Source organism: Pararge aegeria, chromosome 24 (genome assembly GCF_905163445.1).
Source record: "Pararge aegeria chromosome 24, ilParAegt1.1, whole genome shotgun sequence".
Lineage (NCBI taxonomy): Eukaryota > Metazoa > Arthropoda > Insecta > Lepidoptera > Nymphalidae > Pararge > Pararge aegeria.
In genome coordinates, this window is record NC_053203.1 from 8,846,917 (window position 1) to 8,868,028 (window position 21,112).

The window sequence follows — 21,112 nt, forward strand, 5'->3', positions numbered from 1 at the left end:
TAAAAATTGTATTTCTTTACCAAATGAATATAATTTTTTTTGAGGTTTATGTTTTTTTTTAAAAACACCATGAAAACAGTCGAATTATAATAATAATTCGGCGGTAATAGGTTTGTATCCCTTTACAGAGATATCCTAGTACAGAGGTCACGCACACTGCCAAGCAATAAAACTTCATAAAATAAAATTAAAAAAAACTGCTTGCTACCGTAGACTACATATCAGGTTACACGTTTCGCTTCTTCTAACTAGGTCGCGACTGTCGCGTTCTCAGCTCGTTAGTGTTACGCTTATCGCGCTTCAACTAAATACGAGTATGAAAATGTCGCAGTGTGCAAAGTCTATATATATATATATATATATATATAATATATATATATATATATATATATATATATCACAAAGGCTGCATTTCACCGTGCTTCGTGGCACGATAATTAAATAGACGGGAGTGTCACATCTAACGAAGATAAGAGCGGTATCGTCCCACATAGTGTCCGAGAGAAATGTGAAAAGGAAGCCACTGTCAGTAGTGCAGTGACAGTAGTGGTTTTTATATTATTTTTTGTTGTAAATGCTCAGATGAGTGTGTGAAAATAAACTAATATAGGTTCGTTTGGATTTAGCTCATTGTATTATTAGCCATCATATTATGCTCTGATTTTCTATGTCACAAAATGTTAGTGGCTATTTACACCTTCTCCTATATGGCTTAGCAATCTTTAAGTGTCAAGTTTTTTTTTAAATAAATAAATATACTACGACAATACACACATCGCCATCTAGCCCCAAAGTAAACTAAAGGTACTAAGATGACTGATGAAAATATACTTATAATATAGAGATAAACACCCAGACACTGAAAAACATTTTACACTTAACATTTTCCATCGGATGGAATCGAACCCACGGCCTTGGACACAGAAAGCAGGGTCGCTGCCCACTGTGCCAATCAGCCGCAGTTGTAGTTAATAAGAACGTGAGATAACTATGTGTATAAGTTGTGTGCGTGATCACTGTAACGCAGTTTTATACTTTTACAGTGAACATAGTTCATTAATTAGTGGTTAAGAAAATGTTATTGTTCTCAAAATTCAAAATTACTTTACATCTGAACTACTTAGTTATTAAAAAGTTTGTTTCACTTATAGCAGAACCAGAGTCCGTAACACAAAATCAGCCCCCGTACCTAAATGTTTCTTGTTTTTTTTCCTCCATGCTGAATTAAGATATAAAAAAATATTGAATTTAAATATGAAAGTCTGTCTGTCTGTTGTAACTGTTGCCCAAGTTCGGAAGGCAAATTCTACCGAGAAGCCGGCAAGAAACTGCAACTATCTCTTAACGCGTTCTCAGAGGCATGGGAGTGGACGACACAAATTTATTAGCTCCGAAAATACCAATATATAAAAAGTGAACGCGGGACTTACACGGGATTAGTAGAGACACAGAGTTCTATCACAGAATAGCGAGACACCGTGAGCAGTGGCATCCTTATGTGTTTCCTGCCACGTATAATTTGTGTACCTTAAAAGTGAATAGACTTTTTCTAGGCAAGCGTTTTCCACCCTAGAACTCATCATTGCTTGCCTACGGACATGATTGTCGTCAAGCGCTGGCCTATCGTTAATAAAAAAAAAAACTGGCTTAGCAGACTAAGTCGGTTGGTATTAGCCACTTCACAATGTTCTAACACGAAGAATCACTTTACGAAATGTAACGTAACTCACTGAATTCTTTAAACGAAATTCCGGAGGTAGTAGCGACATCATTTATTTAGCAGCGCCACCGTTTACCAGTCACAAAGACATTATTCCTCGATCCAATTAGGGAGGGCTCGTAAATCTTCGAAAAGACGCTTCGCGAAGGAATAAGTTGACGTTCATTGAATATCTTGAATATGATTTTAAATTGCGCCGCGTGTGGTACGCGAAAATGTTCTTTGTAACCCCAAACGCAAAACGACGGGGTGTTATAAGTATGGCATGTCAATGTGAGTGTTGTTTGTCTGTCTGTGACATCGTATTTCCCGAACGGTTAAACCTATTTTGTGCTATTTCATTTTGAAACATGAATTAGTCGGGAGTGTTCTTAACTATGTTTGATAAAAATAAGTCCAAGATGGCCGCCGCCACAAAATGGCGGATGACCAGTGGCGTGCATAGAGTGTATGCACATTGCATAGTTTATGAAGATAATATAAAATGAAGAAAATCTGCAGTACGAGTAATAAAAAACTTAAGGATAGGCATTGTAAGAGTTTTAAAAAGCCTACCCGTAAGTATTTATAACTCGTACTGGAGATTTTCTTTATTTGATATCATCTGCATACCCTGTGCATACCCTCTATGCACGCCACTGCGGATGCGGATATAATTCACAACTCCCTCAGTATGGGCTTGACTAGTAGAATACTATACAATATGATCAATTTCAAATTCAAGATGGCCACCACAATAAAATGGCGAATTAAATTTTTTTGCACAACTTTGACAATATTGGTATCAAATATAAGGACATGACTATATTGAAAGTCGGGGATTTCTAAAATTTTTTATTTATATATTTTTAATGATTGACACCATTGTTGGTTATGGTCTTGATAATAATCATATCCTATCTCAGTGCCCGCGGTTTCCCTCGAGTTTACTGTGGGTCGAAGCGTAATGTCATCACGCTTCCCGCAATCATCGTCGTCATTACCAACCATTTTCCTTTCAAATTCGAGTAGGTGGCCGTAGTCCACCTATAAAGGGTTCGAAGGCGTTCAGATTTCTTCATGGTGGCTTCCTTCACCTTTAAAGCACGTATTGAATTCCTTAAAGCGCCACATGATTTCGAAATGGAGTTTTAAACAAAAAAAAAGTCAGATTGGTAGCTTAAACTGTAACACACTACAGTAATAAAGTGGGTAAATATCCAACCGTTTGATAACTAAAAATTCATATTTGCCAGATATTTTATTAAATTGATTAAGATTTAAAAAATACCCTAATAATTATTAATTAGTTAACAGAAAGTTTTCAAGAAACAGTTAAAATTATATTTGATTAATATAATAATTAATAATAATTATTAATAACAAATGTTCATGACATTGAGTTGGTGGGTATTTTGATATAAATACGGGTGCATTATCGATGCATCTCAGTCTTATATGGACTCGAACGATGCAAAGATACCTCCCAGTGTCTTAGTCGTTTATCACAAATATACCCTTATGGAGTCAGTTTGATTATAAATGAATATTCGGTTGAGCGCTCGGTGGTTCAAGAACTGGTTAAAGGCATAAGGAATAGGTACAGTGTCGGCAGCTGTTTTATGAAGCTTTAAGAATAAAATACTTTAAAAGAATATAATATACCAAGCTTGACTCGGAAATAGGTAATAACGCCGTAGGTTTAATTAATAAACATTATTAACAACTATAAGGAGAAATGCCCATAGTCCATGTATGTCTGCCAATCAAAGTAGGCTGTTTAAAAACACAATGTGACAAAGGACTTCAGGCCCAGAGCTGTTTAAATTTACAAATATGAGCGTATATAAACAAAAAGTAATTATACAAACAAAAAATGAAAGCTCCCGCGCACACCTGCGTTGTTATCGGTGTTTACGACTCCATAAACTGAGCGCGCTCCATTGCAGTGTCGTGCATATTTCAGACTGTTAATTAAGCTCCGTACAGACGATCGAGCATGCTCGCTCGTGGCTATCACCAACTGCTGGCATAATACTACTCGATTATCTAAAGATTGCCGGAAGGTGTCAGTAGGGAAGCTTTATTTTTTATTTATTTGCATCAAGCCCATCTCAAAAACACATATAATTATAATATAGGGTCTCGTGTTCAGTCTGCTTATTTCCGCTATACGCTGCGTTCCACACATCTTAGTTTTACTCAAATAACATTGTGTGCTACTTGGTGTTGTACAAATTGTAGAATAGGTATGTTTATTCTCTAATGAACAATGTTTCTACTGAAAAAGATTGGTATCGACATGAGATATTCATGCTTGTTATGGCTATGATCGGCTAGGAGCGTTCACGCGTGTTTACACGTAGCCTAAAACTCACGCTTTAAGTAATTTTGGGAAAGTCGGTATGTGGTTATAACATACTGGAGACTGTAGTGTCTGTTTGATTAAATAACATACAAACTTAAGACAAACGTTTTATCTCTGCCTATAAACAGTGTTTCGATTTCTTTGTATTTTCTTGTACCTACATATTGTCACATATTGTTACCGTAGATTCTCAGTTTACAACAGCGCTCATGCTCGAGAGTTTAAACGTAGCTTAAAACGCACGGTTTTAGTTAATTTTGGGAGAGGGTAAATTTGGTCCGCGTCAGGTTGTGGGTACAACCTACTGGAGACTCGAGTGTTTGTTTGATCAAATAGCATACATACATTTATATGGAGCCCGTGTCGCTTTAGGATTTATTATTCATGAATATTCCCTTTCTTGAGAGAGCTGAGTTCCAGTTTCGAGGACGTATTCGGTATTGAATTGTGGTTGGGTGGTGCTTACATTTACGTAGGAGTGATGTTACACCACTGTTTGATTTGCCATTACACTATTATATATGTAGATATTAATTCTTGAGGAAGGCTTAGGCGACATAACTTATAATTTTCACCCTTAAAATACTCAAATAGGTGATGGAAGTTTATATGAAATCGATATTTAGGTTGATAAAAAAAAAGTAATTTACATTTTTAAGGATGTATAAAATTCAACGCAGGGGTGAAAAAGGGGGTGAAAGTCTATTTGTCAGAACGCACTAAACTCTGAATTAAAAAATATTTTTTTTTCCCGGCCGTCAGTATACCTACATGCTGCCCCAGTTCACTTCCGTACTGATTAAAAATGCAAAATAAGGAAATTATTTCAAGCACATGATCATTAACGGCAATGCGAGTACGGAATTGGCAACGAATCTCAAACGAAAGGGTAAATGAAGTACCTCATAAAGACGTAAAATATACACGCGGGGGTGGCTGTGTACACGCTCTGCGAACAGCATACAGAACTGTTTGGAGCGGAAATTGGTGCGTTGTTTGTAAATGTTACGATTGCTATATATCGCTCTTAAAACATATAGGTATACCTATCTGCGGAAATTCCAATAGCTTGGCGATAACATTTTTTGAAGTAAAACTTCTTCTGACGGCCGAGTGGCGCAGTGGGCACCGACCCTGCTTTCTGAGTCCAAGGCCGTGGGTTCGATTCCCACAACTAGAAAATGTTTGTGTGATGAACATGAATGTTGTTCAGTGTCTGGGTGTTTATCTGTATATTATAAGTATTTATGTGTATTATATTCATAAAAATATTATTCATCAGCTATCTCGGGACCCATAACACAAGCTACGCTTACCTTGGGGCTAGATGGAGATGTGTGTATTGTCGTAGTAGCATTATTATTATATTATTCTTTAGGCGCGACTAAGGAGTAACTCAGATTTTTTTCTGACAGAAGTAACGCTGCCTGAAAAAGCCTGGGAGTTCTCCATAAATGTCTTATAGGCATGTGAAGTCTAATAATCTGTCGTACTGGGCCAGCGTGGTGGACTACTGCCTAAACCGTTTCCATTCGGTAATGGGTTTATATTTAATAATGATGATTTTGTTTGAAAAAACAAGTCCAATAAGAAATCTCACGAAATAAAGAGTTATTGAAATTGATTCACGATTGACGTAAGATATAGCGTTTGATACCGGGTAAAACAGATTTGAACAAAAATAGCCGCGTGAAATCAACAGATTAAATAAAAACAAGGGAGTGGGTAAATTATGGAAAAAGTTTAGATTCAACGACGTAGGCGGAAGAATAAGAAAAGTAAATGTTTAATAAAAAAGCTGGAAGTTATAAAAGTTCAGTGTTCCCTTCTTAATCAAATTATTCTTTTGCTTTTAAGATAGAGTTGCCTTTCCACCATCTATGTGTGGAAATCCACTAAACGCTTAGTTTTCATAGTTTAACAAAGCTCCGGTGAAAAAGGTTTTTCAATAAAGCATCACACACTAGCAGCAGTGGAAAGGAAGCCTTAGAATAAATTAAAGCTTCTACTTTTACTGTACAGAATTCTGGCCAAGCTGCGATACAAGATTAATGGATTATTTAAATTGGATCTGATGAATTTATGCAAGTGCTCCAGATAAATCTCTCTACGGTACTGTTATAAATTTTCATTTAAGATGTTCCGAGATTAAAATTTCTACAATATGCAAATAAAATCATAGTTTTGACCGTATTTTAATACAGGAGTACCCTCTGACCGCACCTCACGCCATAGATATAAATTCCACCCTCACCATCTATATGCCTGGTGTTCTTCTACTGTTCGAAATCCCAGATCATTTCTACCGCGCACTTGCAAATTATGGAACAATCTCCCATATGATGTGTTTCCTCAAAAATACAATGTAGGGCTATTCAAGGGGCGGATAAACAAATTCCTTAAAAGCCGGCAACGCATCGGTGGCTCCTCTGGTGCTGCAGATGTTCATGGGCGGCGGTGATCACTTACCATCAGGTGACCCACTTGCTCGTTTGCCCGCTATTAAAAAAAAAAAAAAAGTCTACCAACAGTCGTGTCAAATTCTGTCTAAATATAGAGGTGGTCTAAGAAATATAAGCTCTTGTCAAATATAGGGAAACTATATTTTGGGGTGGTTTATCGAAATCCTACCAACGTGATATTAATTAATTGTATCATCGTCATCCCATTACCAGACTTTACTTTTTTATTTAGATTTTAATATTTAAATGCTATTTTAATTACAGTGTCCATTTTAATTTATCTGTAATTTTGCATATTTTGTTGTTACTCCAATATGGGTGAAGCTTGAATTAATTAATTATAATTTAATTTAATTTACAGCTTAGTACCTGTAATCTATTTTCGAACCGTGTACCGTAAGGCCTTATATTACCATATATTAGGTTTAATTCAGGCCGATCCTCGAGTACTTGTTTACTGCTAACCTTAGGTAAACAAGGGGTGGTGACAAGAGGCCTGGGAGGGCGTATACATCCGGGCTGAGAGTCGTTGAACGGCCAACATTTAGGTCGACTGGGGAGCTCATATCAGTTAGATTTCGCACGCTTAGAACTCCGATATCAGATCTCTCGAGATTATTCTACAAATATCTTTAAGTTGAAATCTCCCGACGGCAGAGACAATTTTTTTATTATATGCAAGCAAAGTTACGAAAAATAATAAAAAGTATTTTTTTCTTAATGTCATCAACTGCATATAAAAAATATATTTTAGAAAGTACGCGAAGTTTTTTAAGTCAGCGATTATACCGTAATGATTAGGACTTCGGCTTCCCTTACCTGGGAAATATATATATAAAGTAAAATATTCTTCTTGAAAAAACAAACTTGCATGCCTACGAGCAGTTGCGTGCATAGAGGGTATGCACAGAGTATGCAGATGATATAAAATAAAGAAAATCTCCAGTACGAGTTATAAATACTTAAGGGCAGGCTTTTTATAACTCTTACAATGACTATCCTTAAGTTTTTTATAACTTGTACCGGAGATTTTCTTCATTTTATATTATTTGCATACCCTGTACTTACCCTCTATGCACGCCACTGCCTACGAGTTCTTCACAATGTCCCCAAAGGCAGGTGTCTACCAATCCGCACGTAGCCAGCAGTAGACGGCAGTCTAACCCGTTCTCATGCTGAGCGAAGACACTCAACCCGTAATGGACTACGATCCCGTAACGGAACTAGTTCCGTTTAAACAAAACCAAAGCTCGAACCCTCCACCAATAACTATAAAGGCCGTGTAAATTACAATTATGTAACTAACATTAACGCATTATAGCAACATATGTTGGGGAGTTCAAATGGGTCAATCGTCGTATTGAAGCAAAATTGGCACGGAGCGGGCAAACAATCTTGATTGAATGTGTCCCAAATCAGCTGTATCGAATTAATCGAAGGTAAGACGATTTCGCTCGGAATATTCATAATATATCACTTCGAGTTTTAAACTTAAACGTTTATTGCAATGCAAACAAATGATCAAGCTTTGTTTTGGCCCACTAAAGGTTACATGTCTGCTCTTAGAATGAGAATGGTTTCGGCTCAACCACGCTAGCCGAACGCGTAGATCGAACTCATACCCATTTGAACTCCCCAACATATGTTGCTATAATGCGTTAATGTTAGTTACATAATTGTAATTTACACGGCCTTTATACGTACAATAGTAATTGGTGGAGGGTTCGAGCTTTGGTTTTGTTTAAACGGAACTAGTTCCGTTACGGGATCGTAGTCCATTACGGGGTGAGTGTCTTCGCTCAGCATGAGAACGGGTTAGACTGCCGTCTACTGCTGGCTACATGCGGATTGGTAGACACCCGCCTTTGAAGACATTGTGAAGAACTCGTAGGCATGCAAGTTTGTTTTTTCAAGAAGAATATTTTACTTATATATATATATAGCCGAAGTCCTAATCATTACTGTATACTCGCTTAGTTTAGTTTAGCTTACTCGCTGCAGTTGATGACATTAAGAAAAAAATACTTTTTATTATTTTTCGTAACTTTGCTTGCATATAGAAAAAAATTGTCTCTGCCGTCGGGAGATTTCAACTTAAAGATATTTGTAATATTAGATAATATATTTGAACTCGGTATGAGTTCGATCTACGCGTTCGGCATTAGAATTTATAGTTCGGTATAAGAATTTATAGTAGGAGAGCCATAGCTTAATTGGTTAAAGCGTTCACACCGCGAATGCCAGAGATTCGCAAGTTCAAATTCGGTCAATTCCGAAAAAAAATATGTGCTTTTTAAATCTATGAAATAGCTATTTATTCTAGAATTTTTCTCTACAACTTGCACAATCTAGATTCTGCTATTTCTTGCGGATTATTGCATACAGAGCTTGTTGTTTCTCGACTATCGTAAACTTTAACGACCAGTCCAATTGTAGTTCTTTCGTTGTGTTTCAAAGCAAAGTTTTTAGCTTCTGCATTTTCTTCAAGCTTTGCAGAAACTCTTAGCTGGAGGAATAAATATCTCGTAACTTCTTTGAGTTCCCGTCGTTTTCGAATTCGTTCCCGTCCTATAAAGCCTCGACTTTTACTCGGCTGCTGAATACAATTATGTAATTACAGTACGGTAGCGTTACGTTTTGGTCGTACGATCATATGTAGACCCAACTTAATACAATCACGGTGTGTGTGTTATAGATATATTAAAATGTTATTAGAGAGTAGGTAATCTATATATTTTGAATTTGAATTTTTTATATTAGAATTTTTTTAATTTTTTTTTTAATTCTTAATGTTATATATAGCTTATTTTTATGTTTTAATTTAATTTAATTTGTTGTAATTATTACTCGTTGTAACATTCTTTTAATAGCCCCGGGGAGACGAATTGGGCAACTGTAATGTCTTCACGGGATACGTTGCTAAATAAATAAATATCTTTTTGATATTTTCGAAGATTTGCACTGTGGTGTAGTAGTAGTAGAGCTCGTCTGGGGAGGTACTATAGCCATGCTTCATTCTGCCATGGTATTTATGATAATTTATACTAAAAGAAAGAAAAAACATTTTACCTCATTCAGTTCACAATGCGTCAAACAGCTTTTTTTCAAGCTACCCTCAATTTATTTATTTTCCATCCAAGCTACAGCCATATTAAGCCAGATAAAAAATTATGAATTCCTTCGATAGTAACTGTAATGTAGGTATTTTAATAATAAGCCAGAACTTCATTAAGTTGTTCTACCATCAAACCATTCTGCGATAGTCTGGCGTTTTACTGAACACCACAGTGTCATCGTCAGACAGGTGTACCAACGTGGGTACAGAAGACAGGCCCCGATTTCTGACGTCATCCGGACGGACGCGGACCCTAACCACGGTCACGGGGGCGTTTGGACAAACCAATAATTAGTCCAAAAATCCACCAACTGTCAGATTAACGACGAACCGAACCGAGGTCCGAGCCCTCGAAGGAGGCACCCTCGGGTCGTCGTCCCGCACTTCCCCCCCGACATCATCGAGCCCTAAGGCTCTTCTCATGGCGCAAGGCGATGTAGCAACCCCTCAGGTGGTTATCGGCTCATTAGACCACAGCGAAACCAGAGTTTAGAAAGAACCACAAACAATTCTTAACTTTTTTTTATTTTATTTTTTTAGAAAAGGGTTAAGTTTTAATATACAATATAGGATAAACTGTATAGAGTAAATAATAGTAAATTTAGGAAATTGCTTGTTATCGGCTAGCTACGTGTTTATGCTAATCATTTTGGTATTTAATAACCTGGAAACGCGATAGTAACGCGATTATAACTGTACTTTCCATAGAATTTGGTAATTAGGTAGTAGGTATTGGTATATCCCTATCAATTATTTTATATATATAACATTAGGTGTCGAGCTCACTGCGATGTTAAATTACAAAAACCCAAGCAATCATTTTGGTATTTATCATATTATATTTTAGGGGTTTTAAATTGCCGGGGAACGAACCTGGAACCTCCCATTTAAAACCAAAGCGCTCACCGCTGTGCCAAGGAGGCCGTTACTGCGCCAGGTAGGTCATCTGTAGTTACATAAATGAAAAATATTTTAACGGACAGTAACAGAATAATGAAGAGTTCAGTTTACATTATCTTCGTTATTGTTAGACCGAGTTTTCATGTAAAACCACAAATCACAGCCTTGCTTTTATAAGCATTTTACTATTGTTATAAGAATAACATCGTGGATATTTTCTGAATGCTCGCCATTCTGATGAAACTCTACGGTCAGAGTCTACGTATTTTTAGCTATATCGCCGCTTTTACCGAAATTACTTTTATCGTTGCAAAATATAAAATCTACAATAATCTTATTTGTTTAGTTTAGTTCGGAATCCTTTGTATCTACTTTTATAGCTTTCGATAAACGAGTCTGAAGATTTACTATTTCTGTTTATTACATATGGACAGATTTCACATTATGTTCGTTTTATCGTACATCAAAGAGCTCCTTTTGCTTTTTAATACATTTTCTGAGTTGTACTAAATTTTTAATTGCCTTTGAATGACAAAATATTTAAACACTAACACCGCTTCCCCGCCACTTCAACCGTCTCAAACTTATGCCAAGTTGATTTGCCCTATCCAAATTTCCCTTTTATGATCCATAGGTCGCATCGCCCATTCGTATTTATTTTTTATTTTGGTGCATGACTGACTGTCTCTCGTCCCTTATAAACACAATAACATATTATAAAATTACGTTAAAAAACTCCTGATAACATCAGAATGCACTTCCCAAGAAAAATAAAAGTATTGCAGTAAAAAAAAAACTAAACATTAAAAATCTAGACAAATTGTGGAACCATTAAATAAGAGCACTGGAAAGATAAGCAGGTACGATTGGCGAAAGTAAATAGATGTGATGTACGCTCACATCGCGTGATTCAGCGGCCCTTATCTTCGCCGCACCTGGAATTTTGCAATTCGTTGGTAATAAGCACGAGCAAATTGCTTTTAACTTGATCTAGATCTTTGTCATCATAAAACAAGCACAATGAATACTAAACTTCAACGTCGTCATCGTCATCATCATCACATTACCGTCGCACTGCAGGGCACGGGTCTCAGAATGAGAATGGTTTGGGCCGTAATCCACCACGGATTGGTAGACGTCACACGCCTTTGAAACATTATGGAGAAGTCTAAGGCATGCAGGTTTCCTAATGATGTTTTCATTTACTGTTAAAGCAAGTGTTTATTTATTGCTTAAATTAAAAATGCACATAACTCCAAAAAAAGTTGCAAGTGTATGCCGGGATCGAACTAAGTCCCCAGAACCGCGGCTATTACCGCTAATTTATAAATGCTATATCAGGCAAAGTCTAAAGTTAGGTTATGTATAACTAGATCATTCATTTTTAGGTTATCTATACCGTGTGATTTCTTCGATCTTTATACTTCAAATCAAACAGATCTTCCACAATGTATTCGCTCCGTAAGTCTCCGAAACTTGAGCATTCTATCAGGATCATTGCAAATTAAGCTTCATGTTAATTGAATATACCTAATGGAATTCGGCAAAGTAACGTCTGCTTCTATCCAATATCATACAACAAGTATTAAGTACATATAAGCTAACGGTGAAGTTATAGGCGTTTGTTCTATGCTGTACGTGAAAACAGATTTAGTTGTAGTTTCATTTTAAGTATTGAATAAGGACCAATAAAATGGTAATCATTTTATGCAAGTTTAAAATGAAGACAATAATTTTAGTAATAAAATATGGTACACTAATAGAAGTCTAAGCCTAAACATCGCATTACGAAAACGCCTTCTACATTGTTACGTATGGCCAATACTTCTTTACGGATGCGAATCCTGGACCGTCAAAGAGGATCTCAGGAAACGTCTAGAAGCATTCGAGATGGGCCTATCGACGCATGCTGAAAATTAGTTGGACTCAAAAGGTTACCAATGAGGAAGTCTTGCGACGAGTTGGTTGTCAGCGCGAACTTTGGAAGACCGTCAAAAAGAAAAAAGTTGCTTATCTAGGGCATGTGCTTCGGCATGATAGATACAGGCTACTGCAACTGATAATGATGGGCAAAGTTGCTGGAAAGAGACGCATCGGTCGCAAGAGGAAGTCTTGGTTGCGCAATATAAGGGAGTGGACTGGGATCGCGAGTGCCGCCCAGCTGTTTAGCCTCGCGAGAGAAAAGGAAAAGTATCAAAATCTGACGGCCAACCTTCACTAGTTGGAGAGGCACCTAAAGAAGAAGAATAGAAGTCGTTATCCGAAATCCAAAAGATTCAAAAATTAAATGATTTGTTAAATAATCTGAAATTTTATATGCCTTTAAGTTAACCACGACGAAATTACTAAGTGAATCCTTTATTAGGTACGACTTAACAAAATACCACACTTTGAAGGAAATTAAATTAAGTAAAATTACTTCAAGTAAGCTTAGCAAGCCACACTTGAACATCGTGGAGTTAACAAAACTCGTGCTTGGTTCTTTGATGCTTGTTACAACAATCTTGTTATAAGTTCAAGACCGATTTAATTGGTATCGAGAAAAGCGCGAACATTAAAAGTTTATAACATATTTATATCGCGAAGCTACTATATAATTTGGATGTATTTCTTAAGACGACGATGCTTGGAAGCCTTCTTCTCCCCTTTCTTTCTACACTTTAAACACACAAAATATTATAATACGTTTTTTACGTTGAATATTAAAATGAGGATTTCGACTTCAAAAGAGTAACTGCTGAATCTCTCGCAGCTTTCCTTGACGGTAGTGCAGTCACTAAAAACAAACAAGACTTCAAGTAACAAAAATCCGGTATCTCTAAATTAACTATAAAATCTACTATTCTATTATCTTACGTCCGTTCTCTATATCTGTAATCTGTTGAAAAGTTGCTGCGAAGCAATGTTATTTATTATTAAAAAATGTATCGATACTTTATGACATTAACATCGTTACTAATAAAATAAATAATTCAAGTGCGAAAACATCTTTAGATTTAAATGAAACTATTACTAAAATGGGGCAGTAGTAAAAATATAGTTTACGGTTTGATGAGCCGCAGATATTGTGAATGAAATGAGAAATGGAAGTAATATTGAGCTCGGACGACTCAGTTATACTTAATACTAAATCTTCTGGGAATAAAGGAAAAGTAATCTCTTTGAAACTAAATTGCTCGTTGCAATATCGAAAAAACTGGAGGTCATATAAATTTAGGGCCGCCATTTTTTTGAGAAATAAAGAACTTCATTTTAATTTCTAAAATATCTTTAGTATTTCGTAACTTGAAGAAAAGAAAGATAGGGTATACTACGTAGAACGTGAATAATATAAAAAAATAATAATAAAAATAATCTAAGGGATGGTAGTGAGCCTAAAACGTGAAAGTAAAATGTGGAACATGTGTCGAGTCGTGTAAAAAAGACCTGAGATGTAATCATCTCATGTCTTTTTTACACGACTCCACACATATTCCACATTTTACTTAATAGTTATAAAAAAGAAGCGTCAAAGAGTGAAGAAAGTTCATTGAATTTTATACATAATATAAATAGGTTGCTGCAATATCCATAAAAATTGGTAAGAGCGTAACGGCGGGAAATTTTCCGGAAATAAGGGTTGTGGTTGTCCGTCACAATAATTACTTTACGCTGCAGGTTTTAAAGGGAACACAATTTCCTGTTATATATTTTAAAAAGTAAAAAGGAGTTTTTAAATTTCGAGTTACCAAGTTTATAAAAGTGGCTGGTTAAATGCTAGCGGTACAATTATCCAGCCACTTTTATAATATAAGCTAGCTAATGATGGGGATGATAATGACGAGAGTATACTTACATCGTCTTTATGCTGCAAGTGGTGTTTATTTTCTCGTTTCTACAGAATTAAGAAAATACGGAAACTGTGCACACAGCAAATATTGAAGCATCAAAAACCACTTTAATTTAGTAGTGTTTCTCGAAGAGACGGTTAATCATTTTAATCTATTTAGAAGCTGACAGTAATTATTGCCCCTCTAATGTTCTAAAAGTTTACCGTAAAATGGGGAAAATGCGAAGTCTGTGAGCTAGTAACATTCCGCGGGTGTGAAGCGAGAAGTGCGAGGGGCGTTAAACTGTTTTTGGACACCATGCACTGCACGCAATAATGGCTGAGTGTGTTTTTAATTCTATGCTTGTTACTTGCATCATTGCATAGTCACCTTCAATGGCCTCACTCACTTTACCATGATCTGATGGTTTCCTGCCTGTAATGAGCATTTTAGTTTGTTTTAATTTAAGCAAGTTGATTTAAACGATGAAGGAAAATACCGATGCCTAAGAGTTTTCCATAACATTGTTGTGGAGGCGGGTGAAGTCTACCTATCCGCACTTGGCCATCGTGGTTGAGTACGGCGTGCGTAACGATGATGCTGATAATGAACACATTGAGATTTCTGGATATTTCTGGGTATTCTTGTGGTGACTCCTGGACTACATTAGTGTGTTTGTGCATTGTGTTAATTGATAGTAGGTTGGCTGGTGGGTATACAGATTGTTTTTTTTAGATGCAAGTGCCTTGAGATGCCGTTACTGGGTGGTGGTGAATTAGTGTTTTTTCTTTTAAATTCAGAATATGAGTGGTATTAAAGCTTAGCTGTACAGTTATATTTAGCAGTAAGTAAGTTGTGTTACCTTAACCTAAGCTCAGATATTTCCGGGATGATAGGTTTGAGCTGGGCGATTGATTACTCAGTCAGTGTGTAAATCTGACTATAGAATAAAGGATGATAGACATTAATCAAACATTTCAGGTTTGAATAATGTCTACCTTATTTCCAATCTACTTCTGAAATCTTACGTCACAACTGAAATGTCTTTGGAGGCACTGACAATAACTGTAAGATAAATAGTATCTTTTTATCATATTCCGAGGGTAGACGGTGCCGAAACGTGTTAGGAATGTTTCATTTCGTCTATTACGTCTTCGACACTTTCACATATGTTCTAATATTTTATCTTAAGATTTGTTTTTGCAATCGGTAGGCGTGAATGATATACTAGGCGTTGAGAATTACTAGAAAATATTTTTTTTTTTAAATAAATAATTATAGTTAAGTGTTTACCTACATATTCCAAATATTTTTAACATATATAATAATGATGGTAGTGGTTATGATTTCTATTTCGGGGGTGCCGAGTTTGAACCCCGGCACGAACCTCTAACTTGCGTTATGTGCGTTTTAAGCACTTAAATATCACTTGCTTTAATGGTGAAAAAAAATATCTTGAGGAAATCTGCAGTTAGGGGAAACGGAGTGATTATGTGGGACTTGCACCCGCTAAAAACTCTGTGTCCGACAGACCTGAGAGTACGGGATTCACTTGCGTATTCACCGCACTCTCGCCAAGGTTTTGGCCCCTAATGCATGGCGGGTCCCACCGTCGATGGCCTGGTCACTGCTGCCCTGCGTCTCCTGTCATATATGGATAACTTCAAATCAAACACCTTCAAAAAAATTGGTTCACTCAAGCAAAACATTAAAAATATCAAAAGTTATACATATCTCAACAGAAACATTTGTGCATTAAAGTGATAAATTGCATCGATAAGCATCCTTGAAATTCATACAGTACAAGAGCGTGAAAGGTTTCATCGAAGTCAAACGTAGCGTTGAATACTATTATGCGATAAAGATTTTACGCTTTCCTTGAAAGTTGTTTGGAGAATTTTCCTTGAAATGTGTTTCTAACTTTTTTCAAAACGATGAGGATATCAAGTCAAATGTTTCTTTAGTTATGTTCGGGCACTCCGTCATTTATACCTATACGGATTTGCAAAATTCTTCTTTTCTTCAAAAATGCTTTATTCCGAAATGGTTTTGAAATTTCATAGAGTACTGATGAAGAGTTTCTTAGACAGACAACGGAACTCTTAAAAAAATTGCATCAAATCAACCGCGATTACATAAATATGCATTGTACACGACAAAAAGAAAGTAATCAGATGCCCAACCACCAGGAAAGCATACGCTCAAAGGAGGTTTTTATCCCGTATTCAGTATTCACTGCACGATCGCCCCCAACGGTATCCACCGCTAATCAGACTATCTCGTGACCTGCGGCCCGAATGAAGCTACCAGGCAAGCATACTCGTAGGGAGGGTAGCAGTGCAGTATCAGAATTCCTGATTTGAAAATTCCTTCAATTTAGTGAGTACTTTCATTAAAAAAACATTTTTTTTATAAGACCATCAGGTGTCCACATTAACTGAGTACTTTCTATTTCAAACAAATAATCTAATCTAATAATTGCAGTATGGACTGGATTTAAGTCTGAAATTAATAATTAATCGATGCAATCTCAAATCTTCAGATCGAAGGTTTAATTTTATCAGTGATATCCTTTTCCATTCTAACCAGTCGATAAGGATGTAATATTATTGCTTATTTCATCATTATTAATATTGGATTAGTTTAACTTAGGGCGTCAACAGTTGGAAACTTAAGAATTATAGCATAAAATGTGATGCTTACGTACTTAAAAGTCACTGTGTTAAGTAGATTTTTTAAATTAATTTCGTGCAGGATATAATAGGTTTTAAATAATGACGAATAGAAAACACAAAGGTTTAAAACACATAGGTATACAATCCGACCGCACCGGGCTGGGGATATTATGTATGACATGATTAACACAAAGTGATAACCGTTATAAAACATTGATTTTTATGTTAAAAAAATTAACACCGCCCAGCTAAAATTAATGTTAAATAATTCTATGGCCTGTCAGAAAAATGTCGTTTGGTAACCCTACGGGGCCTGAATGTACCAGGCAAGCATAGGCGGTAAATAGCTTTAGATCGTAGATATACAGTGACGGCCTTTATCGGGATTCGCTGAATCGGGATAAGGGGCCTATAGGTTTACGTTGAGTTAAAGTTAGCTAGTTCGTTAAGCCTTCTATTCGGAAAACGCTTCTTTGGTAATTAGTTTGGCGACCCTTTTGACGCAGCGGTACCTAATACATGACTCGCAAGCAATCGATTTATATTTATGAATAGCCGTTCCTTGTTTTTGCAGTTCTTTTTTAAACCCTGCGAGAACTGTACATTGCCCCGGGATAAAAAGTATTTGCGATTGCAGTTGTATTGAGGTGCGTTCAGCAGTGGCGTGCACTTCATACATGCACAAAAGCACTGCATACCCTAAAATTGATATATAACTCGTATAAAAGGAGGATTTTTGTCGTTTTATGCAATTTTCCTGCTGTATGCATAACCTGGTAAGAAACCCAGTGCACGCCACTGGCGTTCAGGGGAGTTTACGTCTATGAGTACTCCGCGCGGCTCGTAGGCTTTATGACATTTGGTTTTTAACAGAACGGAGATCAGGTGGTTAGTAATAATAAATCTAATACTGCGTAAAGAGGTAGATTTCTGCTAATAAACTTACAGCCTTTATTTTGAACGGATTTTTTTTTTATAGTTATAATTGACGCATCAAGATGACCAACATGGATGGTCAGACAGAGCAACACTTTGCAGGAACACATTTTACAAAGTATGGCTTATGTCCATTAACCTTAGGCGTAAGTGATAATCATGTGCCCTTTAATTACACCGGTAAACAAGCCCTTCATGCTGGATTGGACATTATTGCTGCTTGGCGGCAGATAGGGGGTAGTGGTTCCGTGGAAGAGCTCCAAATTAATAAATTTTGGCCATTAATCTTATATCTTTAAACGAGCAATTCTTGTATTTATATATATATAATTGGAATCTCTGAATCGGCTCCAACGATTTTCATGAAATTTAGTATACAGGGGGTTTCGGGGGCGATAAATCGATCTAGCTAGGATTCATTTATATTGGAATCTCGTGCAAAAACTGCAAAAAATATCCTTTTTGAGAGATTCTGATGCGTGCGATGCGTGAACGGTAAACGTTACGACAAACGACGGAACTATCTAATAAGTATATCGGAATTGTCGGAATTGTTGTTTCTTTAAAGTTCTATAAAACAGTCCGCGACAACATACGAATATTTTTTAAGTCGGATCATTCGCGGACGAAGTCGCGCGGGTCCGCTAGTTTTCTTTTATCATTCACCAGTTCAAGTGATTGAAATTTTAATAAGTCGACGAGAAATGCGCATCTACCAAATACACTGTTAATATGTAATAATAATTTTAACAGAACCATATAACAATAGGTAGAGGTTTCTCCTATATTTAGCAGTCATGTAATTTTGGCACGAAAGCTTGTATTACCTAATTAACCGAGTATTAACTGTTAAAGGGTAAACGGCCTTTATAGAATTCAAGAGTACATATTCAAGCTTATTATGCAAAAAGCAGACTGAGTAAATTCCTTCACGTGAGCTTGTGAAAACTCATATCAATAAACACACTTGTGTCTGGAATTTCATAACTTGTTACAGTATTACGCATATAATTTACAATCCACAGTTGTACGCTTATCCGTTATTTTCAAAACCTGTATAATTTTATTTACTAGCAGCAGTTCTTGTAAAGGTACTCTTTTGTTTTCCTATCGAGTTAAAAATCTCAACTTTTGGCGTTCACTTCATAGATGCACAAAAGGACTGCCTACCCTATTCCTTATCAAAATCGTATAGAAAGTTTTTTTTCATGCCATCTTCTTGCTTTATGCCTACCCTTGAAAAACCCTGCGCACGCTACTGAGTGGAACTAACAGCGTTTGTAAAAAAAATTGCGCCACAGACTGTGTACTTTTCGTTACACGTCATCATCCACCAAAAACACTCTTATGTAAAAAAAAAACCTATATTTTAATATACCGTGGTCAAAAACCCTGTGCGCGCCACTGAGTGCATTTAACTACCACAGTTAAGTCATTGAGATTATGCAGATAGTTCACCTGTAGTTAACCGTTAGTTTAGGTGTTAAACTATTCACTGTAGTACCCAGCTCCAAGTAACAAGTTCCCATGCTACGCGGGTGTTCGAAACTCGATTAAAAACCAACTTAGATCTTAACTTCCCAAGTAACAAAGGTAAACTTCACTATGGAATCTTGCTATGGAAAACTGTGCCACTTATGAAGTTCGTTTATACGGACAGATACACCTATGGCAATCAATAGTCTATAACAGTGCACTGTTGGACTAAAAGACTCTCCGAACTGGAGGGTTTGCCCATAATCACCACGTTTGGGGTAGACGGGGGTGGTGATCGCAGTTGCAGTAGTAGCAGAGGACCCTGCCGTCCGTTCCCAGTTATTTTCCCTTAGTCGCCTCGTACGACACCAGCGGGTTGAGTGACAACTCTATCAGACAAAGCTGCCGATGACAGACGGCACCTCAACTTAAAGTGCATGTCTCTTTTTACCACATCTTCAAAAGTGGGACTAACTTATTTTTAGTTATAATTGACGGTTTAAGCAGATTGCGCACGCGCTGATGAGTGGAAATGTATCGCCTATCATAAAAGCAACGCTTTTTAGGGCGTTTAAGGAGCACGCCCTATAAACCTAGGTCCATCAACCTAAGTCGTGTGCCTGCTATTACACTGGCAGAAATATACATGTCGATCTGTTTTGATTCCTCAGACTAACTCTGTTACAAAAAGCTCTTCTTATCTTAAAAACTTCTTACGAAAATTAAGCTTAATTAGAGAAAATAAAGGATATTTTCTCTACGGACGTTTCGCTCCGAAACCGGAGCATCCTCAGGAGATGTTGACTTTACAATGAATAATTGTTAAGTGAGTCATTGTAAAGTCAACATCTCCTGAGGATGCTCCGGTTTCGGAGCGAAACGTGCGTAGAAAGTACATTGTCGAAGATCTGTTTGGAGTGGAGTATAAGGATTGAAGAAATTATGAATTACTCTATTCAGATTCTCCTGCTGTTCGCGGAGTATAGCAAATTAAGGTTAATTTTCATAATATATTATGGATTTCCGCAAAGTAACGCCTGCTTCTATCCAATACTTAAATACTTCGACACACTGCCGTGCCTGACGCATACCACACCGTTAGGGAAAACGGAGGGGTTATGTGGGGCTTGCATCCACTTAAAACTCTGTACGTCCCTCGACGAATCTTTAGGCGAGGGATTTACTTGGGTATTCACCACACTAATGTAGCCTTAGTTCAAGTTTTGCTCGCTTCCAAACGAGGAGTCGCTTTTGCATATCAAACTCCATAACGTCAAAGTAAAATGGACCTAATTTCACTTGTTTTAGTGTCCCAAATCTTGAACTTATCGTTTTAACTTGTCAAATTTGAGCTTCAAAACAATATGTATAGCTTAAGATCCATTTAATTCGGATGTTAAAGTATATTTATCGATACCCGAAAACGACCCCTCAATTGCGAACGAGGGGAACGATTTTGTACTAAGGGTACAAAATTCGCTGGCTACTAGACCATGCACTAAAACCGTCTCATTTGAGAGGTTTTAGTGCATATATTATAACGCTGCACCAATGCGGGTTTGTAAGTATGAGAGTGGTGTGCGCATATACTGCAGTAATTTTTCAATATAAGCTAGCGATGTAATGCGATAAATCATGGAACGGGGTGGGCTCCATATTCGACAAGGTTTCA

General features: G+C 36.8%; 1 protein-coding gene across 8 annotated transcripts in view; it reads right to left on the reverse strand.

Annotated features, from left to right (window-relative positions):
- LOC120634427 (plasma membrane calcium-transporting ATPase 3) overlaps positions 1-21,112 on the reverse strand; it is a 281,705-nt gene that overhangs the window by 104,754 nt on the left and 155,839 nt on the right. The gene's annotated exons all lie outside the window — the stretch shown is intronic.